Source organism: Bufo bufo, chromosome 2 (genome assembly GCF_905171765.1).
Source record: "Bufo bufo chromosome 2, aBufBuf1.1, whole genome shotgun sequence".
Taxonomy (NCBI): domain Eukaryota; kingdom Metazoa; phylum Chordata; class Amphibia; order Anura; family Bufonidae; genus Bufo; species Bufo bufo.
Window position 1 is genome coordinate 608,624,192 of NC_053390.1, and position 21,057 is coordinate 608,645,248.

Here is a 21,057-nt window from a genome sequence, read left to right on the forward strand (position 1 = left end):
ATATTTTTGATCAATTATATTCGCAAAAAGCTTCTAGCTGCATTTGCAGTAAGTATGACCCCCAAGCATTTATTCTTTCAGTGTTTGCTTATATCTTTGTGCAATTGACTAGCAGAGTGCTGTTACCTGTAGTTCTACGAATCCAAGTATATAGACTTATTGATTTTTATGAGACAGCATACGCATGTCCTTTCCTCAGATTAGGTCCTATTTTTGTCCATATTACAGATGAAAATGAGGCCTTAGAAATGGGTATGCTGGCGGCGGGGATGTGTTTGGCCTATTTTGAAGTCACAGGTGCTCCAAGCAATTGCATACCACAGTTATAGCACTACCTTACTGCTTCTTGGCTGGTTTCATGGGCAGTCCAGAATAACTACATATGCTGTTTTATCATATATATGCCATATGGCAGCCAATACATAAAGCTCAGCAGTTAATTATGTTATTATGTAGCAAGTCAAGCTACACTCGTTTAGATCCAATTGTTCAGGCACATCCAGTTTCACTATTGTTGGCTGGGTGTACAATGTGGTGCCCACATAAAAGATGTGATCAACAACAAAAAAGGCATGGAACGATGAGCATTCAAAGTGGGTCTTAGTTGGAGATATTCTTTAGGATGTAGATTTGATGCAGAAATTTCTGTGACTCTCCAATTCGTCCAAATGAGATTTGCTGAAAAGAATGTGCTCACCACCAAAACAGTGTCTTCAGATAAATGGAGTTGATTTTCAGTTGCAAATCAACCCCCTAAAAGAGCTGGGAACCACTGGCTTTATACCAAGCCCTGGTTCTATCACAAAACAATTTCCATTATTTATAAAAGTCATCAGCATCGATTTACTAAATTTTGCATTATAATTGAATTTTATCATTTGATCACAGCCTGACCTGCCGTGTCCAGAGGAATTCAGAAAAGGCTTTAAAGGATTTTTAACATGCTGTTCAGAACAGAAGTAAAATAAAGCCACGATCAGATCCCTTTGAAATAGTAGTGGAAGACTGTAATATGTTGTAACATTTTGTCTCACCTCATTTCTGTTCCTTGTGGGAAGTTGCTTTATGTAACCTGAGATGACACTGTGTTTCTTTTCTAGCAGTAAAGAGACTTTGTGAATAATATATTTCAGGGATGTATAACTCTGGGGAATAGACGAGCAGCAAATTGTTTCCAAGATATTAACAAAATTAGACAACATATATTAGTATTACACATTACAGAACATGGGTCGCTTAGTAGATGAGTGGTGACTCAAAGATATATACAAAATTACAATTTTATATAAGCAACTAGAAGAATTTCACAAGTCACTGCATGGTCGCAACTAGGTATTGTAAAATAAACTGACATAAGGCTAAATGATGCACATTTTCAATTGTATAAGAATGCTTTATGCTTTTTGACCTATTTAGTTCAGACAGACCTCACAGGAAAACTAGCTTCCAGCTTATTACACCCTTTATACCAATAGAAAAGGGTGTAAGAAATGTTATCTTAAAAGGATCTAAGCAACTGAAGGTCTCCATTCTTATACTATTTCCTCTTAATATTAGTATTATTAGCTTACCAGTCCCTCTTTAAAAATCTACCTAGTTTCCCATTTGGCTTTGTCACATACCTGTATGCTTTTTGGTGTCCATTGGCCCCACTGTGCAATCCCCATCATTCGTTTTATTTGATGTAATGGCCGTCGTAACGTTTGGGTTACCCTATGCACCAATGTGCTTCAGTTCCTCCCTTCTGAAGGAGCAAGGTGCAGCGCTGATGATATCCGCACTGTGTTCTGCTAATGAAGACAGACATTGGTTTTGTGTCAGTGCAGAGCTGAGCTACTGCGCCTCTATAGATTTGGGCCCAAAGACTTCAGCCTGGTACAAGTAATTATGAGCTGTACTGTCTTCTGTGTTTGTGTTTTTTTTTTTTTTTTTTCAGTTACAGAAAAAACACAATATACACAGTTTTAGGCACTCCCTAAAAACACATCTTCTGAGGGTGGCCAATCACATCCCCTGATCTAACTCCTCTCCATACATAGCCCAGTTATCATTTCCTGAACCTGATCCTCCACCAAACACTCCACCGTACCCCATGCACCCAGAAGCACTACAGATATCGGCTGGTGACTGGCTCATGCAGCTTTATATCTGCTACCCTATTTTCTCAAGATGCCTGGACGCTTGCACAAAACAAGCACTTTTACCATTTCTGTCACCCTTATCTCCTCATAGATTGTAAGCTTTTGCGAGCAGGGTCCTCTTTCCTCTTGTTGTAATTATTGACTTCTCTGTTGCTATGTTATTTATGACTGTACGTGAACCCCTGAACTGTAAAGCACTGCGGAATATGTTGGCCCTATATAAATAAAGATTATTATTATTATTATTATTCAAGGAAATCTGTCAACAGTTTTAGGCCTAGTTCACACGAACGTATGGCTTTTATAGTTTTTGCAGTCCGTTTTTCACAGATCCGTTGTTCCGTTTTTGAGTTCCGTTGTGTTTCCGTTTCTGTTCCATTTTTCTGTTCCGTTTTTCCGTATGGCATATACAGTATACAGTAATTACATAGAAAAAATTGGGCTGGGCATAACATTTTCAATAGATGCATTTCCGTTTGTGTTCCATTTTTTTTGCGGACCCATTGACTTTAATGGAGCCACGGAACGTGATTTGTGGCCAAATATAGGACATGTTCTATCTTTCAACAGAACGGAAAAAAGGAAATATGGAAACGGAATGCATACGGAACACATTCCGTTTTTTTTGCGGAACCATTTTGCGGAACCATTGAAATGAATGGTTCCGTATACGGAACACAAAAAAACGGCACATACACCCGCAAAAAAAACGTTCGTGTTTGCTGGTTCTAACAGGTTCATCGCCTGTGGATGAGTCCTGATTAATGTTGAGCAAAGCGAGCTCTGGATCATAGATCCAAAGTCACTTCAGTCAAAACTTAGTTTGAATGCTGTATGGAGATTAGTTTCTGCACAGCATTCAAATGTATTCTCGTGAGCCGAAGTGAGTTATCACTGATTCACTGAATAACTTCAGGATTTGATTCTTAAACTTTAAAACCATTTTAAGTAATGAATCCGAAGCCGACTTCGGATCCATGTTTTAAAATGGCTTCAAAGTTTAAAAATCGATAGTTGAAATGATTAACTCACTTCATCTTGCCAGAGCCCATACATTTTAATGGTATACAGAGACGGGTCTCCGTACAGCATTAAAGGGGTTGTCTCACTTCTGCAAATAACATTTATTATGTAGAGGAAGATAATACAAAGCCTGCAATCCATCAGTTGTAGTTGTGCTTGCACACTATGGAAAAAAGTGTCCAGGACTGTGTGACCTCACATAGGCTAGTGCTTTTTCCTATAGCGTGCAAGCATGACCACTGCTGCTGGATTGTAAAGTGGTCGAAACCATGGAAACGATCAGTATATAATGTGATGGAAAAATGAATCCATCCAGCAAAGGAAGCAATATGGATAATAAAAATACATTAGTAAGTGGCTTATATTAACTTCTCCTACATAATAAATTCTATTTTCTGAAGTGAGACAACCCCTTTAAACCAAAGTTTGGAGTGAATTGACAGTTTTTCCCAAATGAATTGATGGAGAAAGCCAGGAGCTCATGAATATTCAGGACTCATTCGGCATGCGCTGAAGCTGTTCAGTACAACATTTTAGCAAAATGCATGGCTCAATTTAAAAAAGTGACCCAGAATTTTTCTAAGGGAATGTTAGTTAGGGGACACTAGTTTATGTTGCCCTTAGTTGGGACACCATAATACCGCTGACATATTCCCTTTAATGAGATTGCTTGGGGAAGTTTTTATTTCAATAAAGATTATCATTCTGTTTTGTGTTTTAATTATTGGGATGGACAGTGTAGGCATGTCAATGGATCCAGAGTAAGGACATGCAGGGAAAATCAGAAAGCTCACATGGTGGGCGGTGAAATGTCAACATCACCACCCACTGTGCAGGCCCTAAAGAAAGAGAAAAGATGGCTGCCACAAAAAAAATGGTAAGCCACAGCTTTAAGGGAGCAGGTGACCAAAAAACAAAGGGCACAAATGTGGAGAACTAGCAACAATCAGATATCAGAGAAATTTTAAAGCTGGTCCTGGAAGTTGGCTTTAAAGATGATCACGATCAGCTGTTTAAGGAGGCTGCGGTGCTCCAGTGACCTCTGCAGCCCTCTCACAGCTCACCCTAAGGCCTCATGCACATGGCCATTGTGCGGCCATTCCATGCATTGGGGACCGCAATTTGCGGTCCCCAATGCACGGGCAACGTCCATGCGGCGGCCAGGATGGATCGAGACCGATTCAACTTGAATGAGTCCGTGATCTGTCCACACCGCAAAAAAATAGAACATGTTCTATTTTTTTGCGGTGCGGAGGCCCGAACAGAAACACCACGGAAGCACTCCGTAGTGCTTCCGTAGGGTTAAATGCCTTCGTCCCACACCGCAGCTCCGGATTGCAGACCCATTCAAGTTAATGGGACTGGGCTGTGGTACCAAACACAGCCACTAGACAATGCATGGTGCTGTCCTTGGTAAGCTATGCAGAGAACATGGTGCACACCAGAGTGCTGCGGCCTCCTTAAGCAGATGTGTAGGGGTCCCAGGTGTCCTGAGGATAGGTTTTCAATATAAAGCAGTTGGAAACCCTCTCTAAATGTCTTAATTTTATAATTTTAATAGAGGAAAATTGTGCCTAGGACCTTATGATATGCATGAGTGGGGTGGTAGGTGATGGCTGGCTCTTCCTGGAAAATAAAACAATTACACTTCTTCATATGAGCCTATACAGTTGCAAGAAAAAGTATGTGAACCCTTTGGAATGATATGGATTTCTGCACAAATTGGTCATAAAATGTGATCTGATCTTCATCTAAGTCACAACAATAGAAGATCACAGTCTGCTTAAACTAATAACACACAAAGAATTAATTGTTAGCATGTTTTTATTGAACACACCATGTAAACATTCACAGTGCAGGTGGAAAAAGTATGTGAAACCCTAGACTAATGACATCTCCAAGAGCTAATTGGAGTGAGGTGTCAGACAACTGGAGTCCAATTAATGAGATGAGATTGGAGGTGTTGGTTACAGCTGCCCTGCCCTATAGAAAACACACACCAGTTCTGTGTTTGCTTTTCACAAGAAGCATTGCCTGATGTGAATGATGCCTCGCACAAAAGAGCTCTCAGAAGACCTACGATTAAGAATTGTTGACTTGCATAAAGCTGGAAAGGGTTATAAAAGTATCTCCAAAAGCCTTGCTGTTCATCAGTCCACGGTAAGACAAATTGTCTATAAATGGAGAAAGTTCAGCACTGCTGCTACTCTCCCTAAGAGTGGCCGTCCTGTAAAGATGACTGCAAGAGCACAGCACAGACTGCTCAATGAGGTGAAGAAGAATCCTAGAGTGTCAGCTAAAGACTTACAAAAGTCTCTGGTATATGCTAACTTCCCTGTTAGCGAATCTACAATATGTAAAACACTAAACAAGAATGGATTTCATGGGAGGATACCACAGAGGAAGCCACTGCTGTCCAAAAAAAACATTGCTGCACGTTTACAGTTTGCACAAGAGCACCTGGATGTTCCACAGCAGTACTGGCAAAATATTCTGTGGACAGATGAAACCAAAGTTGAGTTTGGAAGAAACACAAAACACTGTGGGCCAGATTTATCATGACTCTGACAGCTCACTCCACTTTCACATATGGCTAAAGTCAGTTTTAGCCAAGTCAGATTTATGATCGGCCCTTTAAGACTGTAATAAATGTGGTTTGACGGTAGCAGTTTATCCGTCAGTAAGCAGCTTTACAAAAGTCGCACATCTTTATGAAAAACTCGCACGTTTTTATGAAAAACTCGCATGTTCTATTAAAAAGTCTCATAAGATAAGCATGGTCCTCACTGGAGTGAAATTGCGACTTTTTTGCAACTTTTTAAATAATCCCAATAGTAAATCTGTCTAGAGATTCATTTACATAAGAAAACACGCCCACTTTCAGAAAACTGGCGAGCATAGTGCAGAGCAGAAAAAAGTCGCAAATTTGTGCGCAGTTTTAGCGTTTGGGACTTTTTCACTCCATTATTCTGACCTGAGCTAATGATAAATCTGGCCCTGTGTGTGGAGAAAAAGAGGCACAGCACACCAACATCAAAACCTCATCCCAACTGTGAATTATGGTGGTGGGGGCATCATGGTTTGGGGCTTTTTTGCTGCATCAGGGCCTGGATGGATTGCTATCATCGAAGGAAAAATTAATTCCCAAGTTTATCAAGACATTTTGCAGGAGAACTTAACCACCTCCGGACCGCCTAACGCAGATTCGCGTTCCGGAGGTGGCAGCGCTGCGCACAATCACGCATATACGCGTCATCTCGCGAGACGCGAGATTTCGCTCAAAGCCGGCCCGCGCATGCGCATCGCGGGCCGGCAAAATTAAAAGAACAAGTTCGTCACCAGCCTGCCAGCAACGATCATTGGCTGGCAGGCTGGCGATTTTCGAAAAATCCAATCACAAGTCATATAACAGATCATATTAGTAAATATGATCTGTTATATGGCTTGTCTGCTCCTCTGCTGGTCCTTTTCGTCGGTTGGATCCAGCAGAGGAGCAGACTGAACTGTGAGTACACCAAACACTACACCTTAGCCCCAGATCACCTCCCTGCACCCCAATTAACCCTTTGATCGCCCCTGTCAATCACTAGTGAAAGGAAAAAAAGTGATCAGTGTAAACTGTCACTTTTTTTTTTTCACTAGTATTGGCTGTTAGGTTTTAGGGATAGTTTAGGCCCCTTGGTCAGGTAGTTTAGCGTGAGTTAGCGCCCAGCCCACCGCACCGCAGTCACTTATTCGCTGTTTAGCGTATCGCTGATCAGCATTTGTACTTTTATAGTATCTGTAAGTGATCAAAACTGATCACGGTCAGATCTATAATAGTATTAGTGTCACCTTAGCTCGCCCTCCACCCAAAACGCAGTGTTTGCCCGATCAGGCCTGATCAGTCGCCCACACGTGCGTTCACCCACGCCCGCCCCACCGCAGTGACAAAAAATATATATTTTTTTGATCACTGCACATTCATTTTACACGCACTGCGGCGATAAAAAAATCAGTTTTGATATTTTTTATCAACCGCAGCAGCCTCCGGTACTTCGCTAGCCTCCCCTTTGTAAGACAGGCTTGCTTTTTTTCTTGGGTAGTCTAAATTTAGTAGTCCAAAATGTCAAACAGGGGGTATTCTTCTGAAGAGGCCTACAGGATTCTGACCCAGTCGGATGAGGAGTGGGAACCCTCATCTGACGAATCTAGCGGGTCAGAATATGAACCTGTAGAAAGCAGTGGCTCTCTGACCCAAAGTTCGGACGAGGAGGTTGAGGTCCCTGGCAGCACCAGGCGTACCCGGCCTCGTGTCGCTAGACCACAGGTTACGCAGGATCCGCTTCAAGAGCAGCAGAGTGGGGCTGTCGCTGCCGGATCACGTGGTGAGGCATACACCAGCAGCGCAGCCCTCCCTGGACCTAGTACCAGCACTGCCGTACAACATGGTGACGTGGCGAGCACCAGAAGGGCAGTTGAAGCTGGTACGGTGGCACGTGCAGTAGTTACCCCGTCGCAGCCATCGCACAGACAGGCCCGTAGAGCCCCTAGAATCCCTGAGGTGCTGGCAAACCCTGATTGGCAGTCACCAACTTCAGCCGCACCATTAGTTCCCCCTTTCACCGCCCAGTCTGGAGTTCGGGTTGAGACGGCTCAAATCGGTTCGGCCCTGGGATTTTTTGAGCTGTTCTTGACTGCGGAGCTCTTGGACTTAGTCGTGGCAGAGACAAACCGGTATGCCACACAATTTATATCCGCCAACCCGGGAAGCTTTTATGCCCAGCCTTTCCGGTGGAAACCAGTCCAAGTTTCCGAACTTAAATTTTTTTTGGGCCTTCTCCTCAACATGGGCCTGACAAAAAAGCATGAATTGCGGTCATATTGGTCCACGAACCCAATTCATCACATGCCCATGTTCTCTGCTGCTATGTCCAGGGCACGATTTGAGGCCATCCTCCGTTTCCTGCATTTTAGCGACAACACCACCTCCCGTCCCAGAGGCCACCCAGCTTTTGACCGGCTCCACAAAATTCGGCCCCTCATAGACCATTTCAACCAGAAATTTGCAGATTTGTATACCCCCGAGCAAAACATCTGCGTAGACGAGTCCCTAATACATTTTACCGGGCGCCTTGGCTTCAAACAATACATCCCAAGCAAGCGTGCCCGGTATGGGGTCAAATTGTATAAGCTCTGTGAAAGGGCCACAGGCTATACCCACAAATTTCGGATCTATGAGGGAAAAGATCAGATCCTGGAGCCGGTCGGTTGCCCTGACTACCTGGGGAGCAGTGGGAAGACAGTCTGGGACTTGGTGTCACCCTTATTCGGCAAGGGGTACCATCTTTATGTGGACAATTTTTACACAAGTGTGGCCCTCTTTAGGCATTTGCTTCTAGAACGGATTTGCGCCTATGGCACCGCGCGAACTAGTCGCGTGGGCTTCCCCCAACGGCTTGTAACCACCCGTCTTGCAAGGGGGCAGAGGGCTGCCTTGTGTAACGAAGAACTGCTCGCGGTGAAATGGAGAGACAAGCGTGACGTTTACATGCTCTCCTCCATTCACGCAGACACGACAATCCAAATTGAGCAAGCAACCCGTGTCATTGAAAAGCCCCTCTCAGTCCACGACTATAATTTGCTCATGGGAGGGGTGGACTTCAATGACCAGATGTTGTCTCCGTATTTAGTTTCCCGCAGAACCAGACGCTGGTATAAGAAGGTGTCTGTATATTTAATTCAATTGGCGCTGTATAATAGTTTTGTTCTCTACAGTAAGGCTGGGAGAACAGGATCCTTCCTCAAATTCCAGGAAGAGATCATCGAGAACCTCCTTTATCCAGGAGGTTCCGTGGCCCCATCCACCAGTGTAGTTAGCCGTCTACACGAGCGACATTTCCCCAGTGTCGTTCCTGGTACCTCAACCCAACCGTCACCCCGAAAAAGATGTCGTGTCTGTAGCAGGAGTGGAATAAGGCGTGACACCCGCTATTTCTGTCCTGACTGTCCTGACCACCCTGCCCTATGCTTTGGTGAGTGTTTCCGGAAGTACCACACACAGGTACACCTAGCATAGGGATTGCATCTCACAGGACAGGCACACAGGGCTATTAGGGCCCTTTTACTCACAGCTGCTGCAAACCTCTCCTTTCACCTGGGATAAAGTGCATAACGTACTTTGCCACATCTTTGGGCGATTTGCGCTTTGCACATTGTCCCATGGGGAAGGAGAGGTTTGTTCTATAAAGGTAAAAAAAAATAAACAAAAAAAAAATTACCGGTAAGTAAAAAAGTTAAAAAAAGTTAATATGTTCTGTTCTAAAGTTAATAAAGTTATTGCGTTGCGGCCTGGTTTTTTCTTTTTTGTTTTGTTTTTTTTACCTTCCAGGTGGACCAACTGATCGACTAGCTGCAGCACTGATGTGCATTCTGACAGAAGCATTGCGCTGCTGTCAGATTACACGCAAGTCGGTGTATGCGGCGCTGCAAGACGAGATTTCTCCTCTGCAGTAAAAGATACGTTTGCCGAGGCATATGAGCTGAGGAGGTGGCGGTGTTCATATACTTTGGCAAACACTTTGTATATATAAAAAAAAAAATCCCGGCAATGATTTATTCATCCACATCGATTGATGTGAATGGAGAAATCTGGTTTGCCAGGGCATACGAGCTAAGTGGGTATGGATGTTGGGCGGAGCTCCTATGTCCTGGCAGACGCCTTTCCCCTCCTTTTTCTTTTTTTGGCAGAGATTTTTTCATCCACATTGATCGATGCGAATGAAGAAATCTGTGCCGTTCATTTTTTTCTTTCAGCCCAGAGGCTGAACGGAAAAAAAAAATCTCATTACCTGTATGCTCAATATAAGGAGAATAGCAGAAACTCCTAATGCTGGGCATACATGTAATGATTGCGGAGACCCTCAAATGCCAGGGCAGTACAAACACCCCACAAATAACACCATTTTGGAAAGAAGACACCCCAAGGTATTCGCTGAGGGGCATATTGAGTCCATGAAAGATTGAAATTTTTGTCCCAAGTTAGCGGAAAGGGAGACTTTGTGAGAACAAAATCAAAAAAATAAATTTCCGCTAACTTGTGCCAAAAAATTTTTTTTCTATGAACTCGCCATGCCCCTCATTGAATACCTTGGGGTGTCTTCTTTCCAAAATGGGGTCACATGTGGGGTATTTATACTGCCCTGGCATTTTAGGGGCCCCAAAGCGTGAGAAGAAGTCTGGTATCCAAATGTCTAAAAATGCCCTCCTAAAAGGAATTTGGGCACCTTTGCCCACCTAGGCTGCAAAAAAGTGTCACACATCTGGTATCTCTGTATTCAGGAGAAGTTGAGGAATGTGTTTTGGGGTGTCTTTTTACATATACCCATGCTGGGTGAGATAAATATCTTGGTCAAATGCCAACTTTGTATAAAAAAAATGGGAAAAGTTGTCTTTTGCCAAGATATTTCTCTCACCCAGCATGGGTATATGTAAAATGACACCCCAAAACACATTCCCCAACTTCTCCTGAGTACGGAGATACCAGATGTGTGACACTTTTTTGCAGCCTAGGTGGGCAAAGGGGCCCATATTCCAAAGAGCACCTGTCGGATTTCACTGGTCATTTTTTACAGAATTTGATTTCAAACTCCTTACCACACATTTGGGCCCCTAGAATGCCAGGGCAGTATAACTACCCCACAAGTGACCCCATTTTGGAAATAAGACACCCCAAGGTATTCCGTGAGGGACATGGCGAGTTCCTAGAATCTTTTATTTTTTGTCACAAGTTAGTGGAAAATGATGATTTTTTTTTTTTTTTTTTTTTTTTCATACAAAGTCTCATATTCCACTAACTTGTGACAAAAAATAAAAACTTCCATGAACTCACTATGCCCATCAGCGAATACCTTGGCGAATACCTTGGGGTCTCTTCTTTCCAAAATGGGGTCACTTGTGGGGTAGTTATACTGCCCTGGCATTCTAGGGGCCCAAATGTGTGGTAAGGAGTTTGAAATCAAATTCTGTAAAAAATGACCAGTGAAATCCGAAAGGTGCTCTTTGGAATATGGGCCCCTTTGCCCACCTAGGCTGCAAAAAAGTGTCACTCATCTGGTATCTCTGTATTCAGGAGAAGTTGAGGAATGTGTTTTGGGGTGTCTTTTTACATATACCCATGCTGGGTGAGAGAAATATCTTGGCAAAAGACAACTTTTCCCATTTTTTTATACAAAGTTGGCATTTGACCAAGATATTTATCTCACCCAGCATGGGTATATGTAAAAAGACACCCCAAAATACATTCCTCAACTTCTCCTGAATACAGAGATACCAGATGTGTGACACTTTTTTGCAGCCTAGGTGGGCAAAGGGGCCCATATTCCAAAGAGCACCTTTCGGATTTCACTGGTCATTTTTTACAGAATTTGATTTCAAACTCCTTACCACACATTTGGGCCCCTAGAATGCCAGGGCAGTATAACTACCCCACAAGTGACCCCATTTTGGAAAGAAGACACCCCAAGGTATTCCGTGAGGGGCATGGCGAGTTCCTAGAATTTTTTATTTTTTGTCACAAGTTAGTGGAAAATGATGATTTATTTTTTTTTCATACAAAGTCTCATATTCCACTAACTTGTGACAAAAAATAAAAACTTCCATGAATTCACTATGCCCATCAGCGAATACCTTAGGGTGTGTACTTTCGGAAATGGGGTCATTTGTGGGGTGTTTGTACTGTCTGGGCATTGTAGAACCTCAGGAAACATGACAGGTGCTCAGAAAGTCAGAGCTGCTTCAAAAAGCGGAAATTCACATTTTTGTACCATAGTTTGTAAACGCTATAACTTTTACCCAAACCATTTTTTTTTTACCCAAACATTTTTTTTTTATCAAAGACATGTAGAACAATAAATTTAGAGCAAAATTTATATATGGATCTCGTTTTTTTTGCAAAATTTTACAACTGAAAGTGAAAAATGTCATTTTTTTGCAAAAAAATCGTTAAATTTCGATTAATAACAAAAAAAGTAAAAATGTCAGCAGCAATGAAATACCACCAAATGAAAGCTCTATTAGTGAGAAGAAAAGGAGGTAAAATTCATTTGGGTGGTAAGTTGCATGACCGAGCAATAAACGGTGAAAGTAGTGTAGGTCAGAAGTGTAAAAAGTGGCCTGGTCTTTCAGGGTGTTTAAGCACTGGGGGCTGAGGTGGTTAAGGCCATCTGTCCACCAGCTTAAGCTCAATAGAAGATGGGTGTTGCAACAGGACCCAAAGCATAGAAGTAAATCAATAACAGAATGGCCTAAACAGAAGAAAATACGCCTTCTGGCGTGGCCCAACTGACCTCAACCTGATTGAGATGCTGTGGCATGACCTCAAGAAAGCGATTCACACCAGACATCCCAATAATATTGCTGAACTGAAACAGTTCTGTAAAGAGGAATGGTCAAGAATTACTCCTGAACGTTGTGCACGTCTGATCTGCAACTACAGGAAATGTTTGGTTGAAGTTATTGCTGCCAAAGGAGGTTCAACCAGTTATTAAATCCAAGGGTTCACATACTTTTTCCACCTGCACTTTGAATGTTTACATGGTGTGTTCAATAAAAACATGGTAACATTTAATTCTTTGTGTGTTATTAGTTTAAGCAGACTGTGATTGTCTATTGTTGTGTCTTAGATGAAAATCAGATCACATTTTATGACCAATTTGTGCAGAAATCCATATAATTCCAAAGGGTTCGCATACTTTTTCTTGCAACTGTATATATAAAATATATCAAATACTTTTTGCCTTCTTGTTTTCTGTATTCAGAGCAGAAGTTTGATTTTAGGATTAAATCTATTTCTCAACTACTGTAAACACTATAAACATACATTTCACATATATCACTGCCTTCTACAAAGAGCAGACATTTAAAAAATACAGAAAGTGTATATATATTACATTTTTGTAATTTACTGTATTACATTTTAGACATTATCGGGAATATTCCTTTCATCTTGATCAAAGCATAACAGATATGAGCACTACTTGCAACATAAACAACAAATAATATGGTCAAATTTTGATTATTTTAGCTTCTGTGGATATTATGTGCTGGTATAGTCATTAAGTGTGATATTTTGATTCTGTCATTCTGGGTTTTTTTTCTCAGTCAGCACAAAAATCTTTTCAATATTACAGTTTTCAATGCGTCTGGTTACATGCAGTAAGCAAAATATTAGTTTTAATCTCACAGGCTTTAAAACATGTTATTATAGAGCTTTAAGCTATCCTTGGGTGCAGCCAATATTGTAAAATGCCAGAAACCAATAAACAAATTTACATAATATTAATTTAGTCTTTACAACATGGAAAGGTAATTTTAACTGTCCTCTTATTGAAAGGGGCTATATCTTTTCATTATGTGGAAGCATCTGTTGAACATTTTTGCATAGGCTGTATTAATATATTTTAAGCATATAAAAATACTCTATATTTTTATTATAACAATGAAATATAATATGCATAATTCATATTGCTTTTGAATATTTTATTTTTATCAATATACTTTGTATACCTGGCAACATTAATTTAAAGAGGTTGTCTCACTTCAGCAAATGGCATTTATCATGTAAAGAAAGTTAAGACAAGGCACTTACTAATGTGATTGTCCATATTGCCTCCTTTACACGGCTTATTTCCAGGGGTTACGACCACCCTACAATCCAGCAATGGTGGTCCTGCTTGCACACTATAGGAAAATAGGTCAGCCTCTCTGCCGGCTGGGACATGGGAACGCACATAAGTAGGCATTTTTTCATATAGTGTGCAAGCACGGCCACTGCTGCGGGAATGCAGGGTATAATGTGATGGAAAAATTAATCAAGGCATCAAAAGGGGCTATATGGACAATCAAAATACATTAGGAAGTGCCTTGTATTAACTTTCTCTACATGATAAATGACATTTGCTGAAGTGAGACAACCTCTTTAATGTCTGAATGCTTTATGAGCAACCAGTTCTACATTCTTCAACATTGAATTTGCAACACAAAGAACAAGCCATAATGTTATGCAAATTGAGGAAGTAGCAGGTCTTCCTAAGATCTGCAAATGATTGCATTTTCAAGCAACTAGCTTCAGTCTCTTCCCCTCTGTACCAGTCTGTTAATAGTTTTGTTTATTGTAGTTTCATTTTTATATTATGTATGTGTAATCTTCTCTTGATGTACAGCGCTATGGAATTAATGATGCCTTCAAATAAATAATAATAATAACAACGTGAGAGGGGTATAAAATCTAAATTCAAAGCAAAGTTTTATTTTAAGCAAATCAAGTCATGTTGGGGGATTGTAGGATGCCTTTTGTTTGTCAACGTGCCAGTTATCGCCACTTGTCACAAACTGCACAGCGTTTTTTGAACAGCCGATTTTTGCCATATTTGCTGGGTTGTGGCTGGATCTCAGCCACTTCCCATTATAGTTAATGGGGCTGGCAGGTATTACGTAGCGTCCGGCAATGCCGGATCCAGACATCTCCAGCAAGCTGCTTCCTGCAGGAACAACGTGCTGGAGATGTCTAACGCTAGTGTGAAACAAGCTTTATGGTGCCAAGAGGTCAGACAGAATGTGTAATTAGAAAATGACTTTTTGTTTAAACTTATTTTTATGTCAAACATAATATTTTCTGTGTTCACACATACACCCACATAACAAGCACACAATAGGCTGACATTTCCTTTTCTGTAGAGATCAATTCTTAGCAGTCATTTCATTATCATCACATTCAGCAATTAATGGTAACACCTCTATTATAAAGTTCTACACCAGTTCTACACAAAATTAGCAATCTGTATTAACAGCAAGTGCTCAAGGACACAGACAGGAGGATTTGGCTTTCTTTTTTTATAGGTTTCTGCCTGTGAACTGGTGTGTAGCACTTACTATAAGTGCTGTTGGCTGGCAGTCCTGCTACCCTCTATTTTCTCTGTGCTTAGTAACTAACTAGTTAGAAGAGCTGCAGGGATCAATGCTGGCCCCAAGTCAAATAGGCAAGAAAGCAGTAAAATCCCTAGTTTTTCAGTAAAATATATTAAATACACATGTGGCGGCAGTAGCTGGGGCAGGGAGAAGAGAGAGAGAGAGAGGCTGAGAAGCCTGCTTCTGCATCTTACAGTTTGCTATCTTCAGAGTACAGTACACTTTAACCCCTTAAGGCCCATGCCATATTTCAACTTAAGGACCGGGGCATTTTTTTGCAAATCTGATGTGTCACTTTATGTGGTGATAACTTTAAAATGCATTTACTTATCCAGGCCATTCTGAGAATGTTTTCTCGTCACATATTGTACTTCATGACAGTGGTAAAATTGAGTAAAAAAAATGTATTTTTATTTATTAAAAAAATGCCAAATTTACCAGAAATTTGGAAAAATTACCAAATTACCAAAGTTTAATTTCTCTACTTTTATAATAGATAGTAATACCTCCAAAAATAGTTATTAATTTTTGGGGACATTAGAAGGCTTAGAAGTTTAGAAGCAAATCTTGAAATTTTTCTGAAAATTTCCAAAACCCACTTTTTAAGGACCAGTTCAGGTCTGAAGTCACTTTGTGAGGCTTACATAATAGAAACCACCCAAAAATTACCTCATTTTAGAAACTACACCCCTCAAGGTATTTAAAACTGATTTTACAAACTTTGTTAACCCTTTAGGTGTTCCACAAGAATTAATGGAATATAGAGATCAAATTTCGGAATTTCACTTTTTTGGCAGATTTTCCATTTTAATCCATTTTTTCCAGTAACAAGCCAAGGGTTAACAGCCAATCAAAATCTGAAGAACTCGGGACAGGTTGGTCTCGCATAGCCGTGGGACGCCTCGGCGTGTGGGTTATCAGTATCGCACCACATTTACCGAACTTTGTTTGGATTCAACTATTGCTGTGGGTCCCTTTGACTGGCAGATTTTTTCAGTATCTATCTGTGCACATTCATGGTGTTTCATATGCATCAGCCCGTTTGAAATTGTATTAACTTTATTCATCATTCCCAGGACGTTTATTCTCTTAGGAAATACGTTCCCAAGCACAAGCACTTTATATAGAGTACATCCCCAACTGAAGTCTCATTATCCGGATTTTTATTTTCATTTTATTTTAAATTTTTTTTTTCATTTTCAGTTTTTATTGTATTGCATTCTGATGTTTATTAAATGTTTTTATTAATGATTTTCACTCCATATGCCTGTATGTGAGTGTTCGGACTATACTATACTTTATATACCTTTTCCCTAGTTGACTAGGCGGGTCAATTCAGTTATTGTAGCACCACTGCACGATTTAGGCTGGTTGAGCCTCAATATCTATATTCCTTCTATATTGCTTTTCTGCCATTATTGATGAGCTCCCCTACCCTAATCATGAACATATGGAAATGAAATGTCAATTGTGGAGTCATTTAAGTTTGACACTAACGAGATTTTACAAGCTAAGGATAGATCAATGACTGAAACATTTAGGGAATTGGAGTCCCTTCTACATAGGCAGTTAAAACAAAGATTGGAGATAAAATCTCTCATACAATATATTAATAGTAAGCATATTCCTAGGGGACTCCTCCTCTCTAAAACCCCAGCTCAAAATTTATGTAAAGAGAGTTTCAATAGAGCAATCTATTGCTTTGATTGAACTTATTATCAAAAGAAGAAGACAGATTCTGGATGAAACTAATATTAGGATTGATAATATCAAAAATTTAGTTGAAAAACTTCAAAATATTGACGAATTTAGGATATGGCAGGAACGTCTTTGCAGAAGTTTGGACAAACTTGAGCAAGAGATAATGGAGGACACTGCTCAATTTGGACCTGGTGTCACTACCTCCAATAGATATGAAAGCCTCACTAGTGATCATTTTTTAGAGCAAACCCCTCCTCACCGCAAAATACATCACCTGCACGTTTCACCCTACAGGACACAACATTCTCCCAGGAGAACGCGATATTCAACTTCCCCAACGAGACACACATACAATTTGAGGAACAAACAGGATTCACGGGATTGGGAACACAGGGATCCCCAATACACACCCCCTGTAGTGCACAACTATTACCAGGAGCACAACAAGTCACCTATGATGACACAGGGACAATTCAACAGGAGACCAAGATACTAAGAAGAAAGGGAAAAACACGCAGAAGTCAACGTAAAAAAACAGACAATTTCACTAAAAACTGATTCCCCTGCTTTGGATTCTATTATTAATCTAAGCAAGGTGGAATTAACTATAGCACAGACACAGCTTCTTAATAAAGGTCTCAAATTTGCCCCAACCACCAGTTTTAATAAATGTAACACTTATGTGGGTATTGAAAAATTTATAAGGAAAATCTTTCTAAAAAAATCCTTCAAAAAAAATCCTATCATGTCTAATTACCAAGAGGATATGGTATATACCCACACCACATTGAGAGCAAAATCCGAGACAGGAGATCAGTGCAGAAATGGAAGCCTTCCGTAAAAATATTGAACGGGATATTAGATCTATGAAAATTAATCCAATCAGACAGAACCTGTCGAATCAGGAGACTAAGTCAATTAGACATTTACAGGAGGCCGACCATATAACAATCCACCCAGCTGATAAGGGGGGCTGTCGTTGTACTGGATATGGAAGCCTATAATCATGAGTGCATTAGATGTCCGATGGTGAAACGTATATGAAAATGTCAAAAGATCCAACTGAGGAGTATTACCCCCTTAAGCATAATTATTAATTTTTCAACTCACAATTTTTCCTCCAGACATCTGGGACTGCCATGGGCACCAGGTTCGCCCCCAGCTATGCAAACCTTTTTATGGTGCAGTGGGATGATTCCTACATTCGCCCGTTTATTCTCTTAGGAAATACGCTCCCAAGCACAAGCATTTTATATAGAGTACATCCCCAACTGGAGTCTCATTATCCGGGTTTTTATTTTTATTTTCATTTTTGTTTTCATTGTATTGCATTCTGATGTTTATTAAATGTTTTTATTAATAATTTCCGTTCCATATGCCCGTATGTGAGTGCTCGGACTATACTATACTTTATAATAGATAGTAATACCTCCAAAAATAGTTATTACTTTACATCCCCGATATGTCTACTTCATGTTTGGATCATTTTGTGAATGCCATTTTATTTTTTGGGGACGTTAGAAGGCTTAGAAGTCTTGAAATTTTTCAGAAAATTTCCAAAACCCACTTTTTAAGAACCAGTGCAGGTCTGAAGTCACTTTGTGAGGCTTACATAATAGAAACCACCCAAAAATGACCCCATTTTATAAACTACACCCCTCAAGGTATTTAAAACCGATTTTACAAACTTTGTTAACCCTTTAGGTGTTCCACAAGAATTAATGGAAAATAGAGATCAAATTTCAGAATTTTACTTTTTTGGCAGATTTTCCATTTTTAATCCATTTTTTACAGTAACAAGGCAAGGGTTAACAGCCAAACAAAACTCAATATTTATTGCACTGATTCTGTAGTTTACAGAAACACCCCATATGTGGTTGTAAACTGCTGTATGGGTACACGGCAGGGCACAGAAAGAAAGGAACACCATATGGATTTTGGAAGGCAGATTTTGCTGGACTGTTTTTTTGTCACCATGTCCCATTTGAAGCCCCCCTGATGCACCCCTAGAGTAGAAACTCCAAAAAAGTGACCCCATTTTGGAAACTATGGGATAAGGTGGCAGTTTTATTGGCACTATTGTTTTGGATCTGGTCAAACTGCCAGTCCGGTTGATGTACTGCTCCAAATCAATGTTAAATGAATATGTGCATGGAAAGATCAAACTGAGACACACACAGCTGGCAGTCAAAGCAAGATCTCTGGTTTATTGCGGAACAGCAGACAGTATATATGACAGCAAATATAGAACAGTAAAGGAGTGGGGGTGTAAGGTGGCGTATATCTTTTCTATTGGCTATAAACTGTATTTTCTGTCACATCTATGTGCAAGAGGATGTTCTCCCTCCCCCTTCCATATGGGCGAAGCTGCTTGCTTGAGATGAACAGAAACTGTCTTGAGGTACTTAATGAAGCATGAAAGTAATATTCTTGTTCTAGACATTGGCTGGGTGCCTGGTCGCCATTTTAGCTAAAGTTTAGTTCTCAACAACCCTTCGTATCCTCTTCACCCGCAGTGGCGACAACCTACTCCTTCTAGGTAGGCTCCCAGTTGCTCGGACTTCTGATAATACCCTGGGATTCATCTGACCCTATCTCTGCACGGTATCATAGAGAGGAGAGGGAACCGTGTTGAATGGCGTTTCCTTTTGTTCTTCCTCATCATAGAGAAGCATGATAGGTTGCTCATCAGTTTTCTTCATTCTTTTTGAAAGGCGGGTCACACAAGTAAGAACAAGCTTAATTACTATATATATATATATATATATATATATATATATATATATATCCATAAAAAAGGTCTGGCAGCACTCCCTTGAAGTTTTGAGGTGTAGGGTGCCCGCGGTAATCCTTCGATTCAGGACGGAAAACAGACAATGAAAGTCCGCAGCACTCCTTGAAAAATAAAATGTGCTATTTATTCACACATATCAAGTGACAACGTTTCGGTTCTCTCACCTGACTTAAAAAAGGTTCTGTGAGAGAACCGAAACGTTGTCACTTGATATGTGTGAATAAATAGCAGGACTTTCATTGTCTATATATATACAGTATATATATATATATAGAGGTCCAAAAAAGATGGGCAGCACTCCAAGAAGTAAAAAAATACAAAAACTCTTTATTTACCCAAGCAGGACATGCGATGTTTCGGCTCTATGCTGGAGCCTTTCTCAGGCTTGAGAAAGGCTCCAGCATAGAGCCGAAACGTCGCATGTCCTGCTTGGGTAAATAAAGAGTTTTTGTATTTTTTTACTTCTTGGAGTGCTGCCCATCTTTTTTTGACCTCTATCTATTGGATTGGCTTATATCTACATTGGGCCAGCTGCACCCTCTTGTTTGCATCAGAGACGGTGCTGCCACTTTTTTTCTTTTTTCTATATATATATATATATATATCCCCAATAGTATTAGGGCTACCTGTAATATTCTTTGGACAATTCCCATGAGCCTGGGTAGGTCTTACCAGGACCGGGGTGATTCCTGGGGCCATCCATATTTTGTCAATTAGTTCTTTCATGATGGTTTCGGATTGGTGGGTGGGCCCATGGGCCACTGAGGCTATTAAGGGATAGAGGGTTCTGAGTAGACACACTCTCTTTCCTTGTGTCCAGAGTCCAGATTCTTCTTCGAGGGCTGACTCTTTTAACCAGGTTTTCTTTTCCATGGGAGTGGCCTGTTTCTGCATTTGTTTCAGTACGTCCCATGTGACTTATTTTTGTTCCAGGTCTTCCTGTGCTACCATAATCTGGTCTCATTGGACTCTTTCCTCTTCCACTGCTGCTTTTCTGGCTGCTTGATCAGCTAAAGAGTTTCCCCTGGCCTCAGAGGTGTCATCTCGAATATGGGCCTTTACCTTGATCACTGCCACTTAGGTGGGCAGGAGTACTGCTGACATTAGAGCCGCTACTGCTGAAGCATTCCTGATTGGGGTTCCTGCGGCTGTGATGTAATCCCGGGCTTTCCATATTACTCCAAAGTCATGAACCACTCCAAAGGCATATCTACAGTCTGTGTAGATATTAGCGGTAGAGTCTTTTGCCATGAGGCAGGCTTCTGTGAGGGCAATGAGTTTAGCCTCCTGTGCTGACTGGTCTGGGCGCAGTTGTATTGCACACAGCATCTCATGCTCACTAGTGACTGCCATGCCTGTATCAAACTTCCCCTTATCATCGGTGTACCTTGAGACATCCACAAAGAGAGTCCAATGTGGGTTTGTCAGAGGAGTGTCTTGAACTGATGGTGG

The 21,057-nt window shown here is 40.8% G+C and overlaps 1 long non-coding RNA gene across 1 annotated transcript; it reads left to right on the plus strand.

The window, feature by feature from the left end:
• Positions 1-342: 342 nt before the first annotated feature.
• Positions 343-20,598, plus strand: LOC120991712. Its single transcript, XR_005776775.1, has 4 exons — positions 343-353; positions 5,768-5,777; positions 7,949-7,953; positions 20,465-20,598. It is a non-coding gene; the product is annotated as an uncharacterized LOC120991712 (long non-coding RNA).
• The last annotated feature ends 459 nt before the right edge of the window (positions 20,599-21,057 follow it).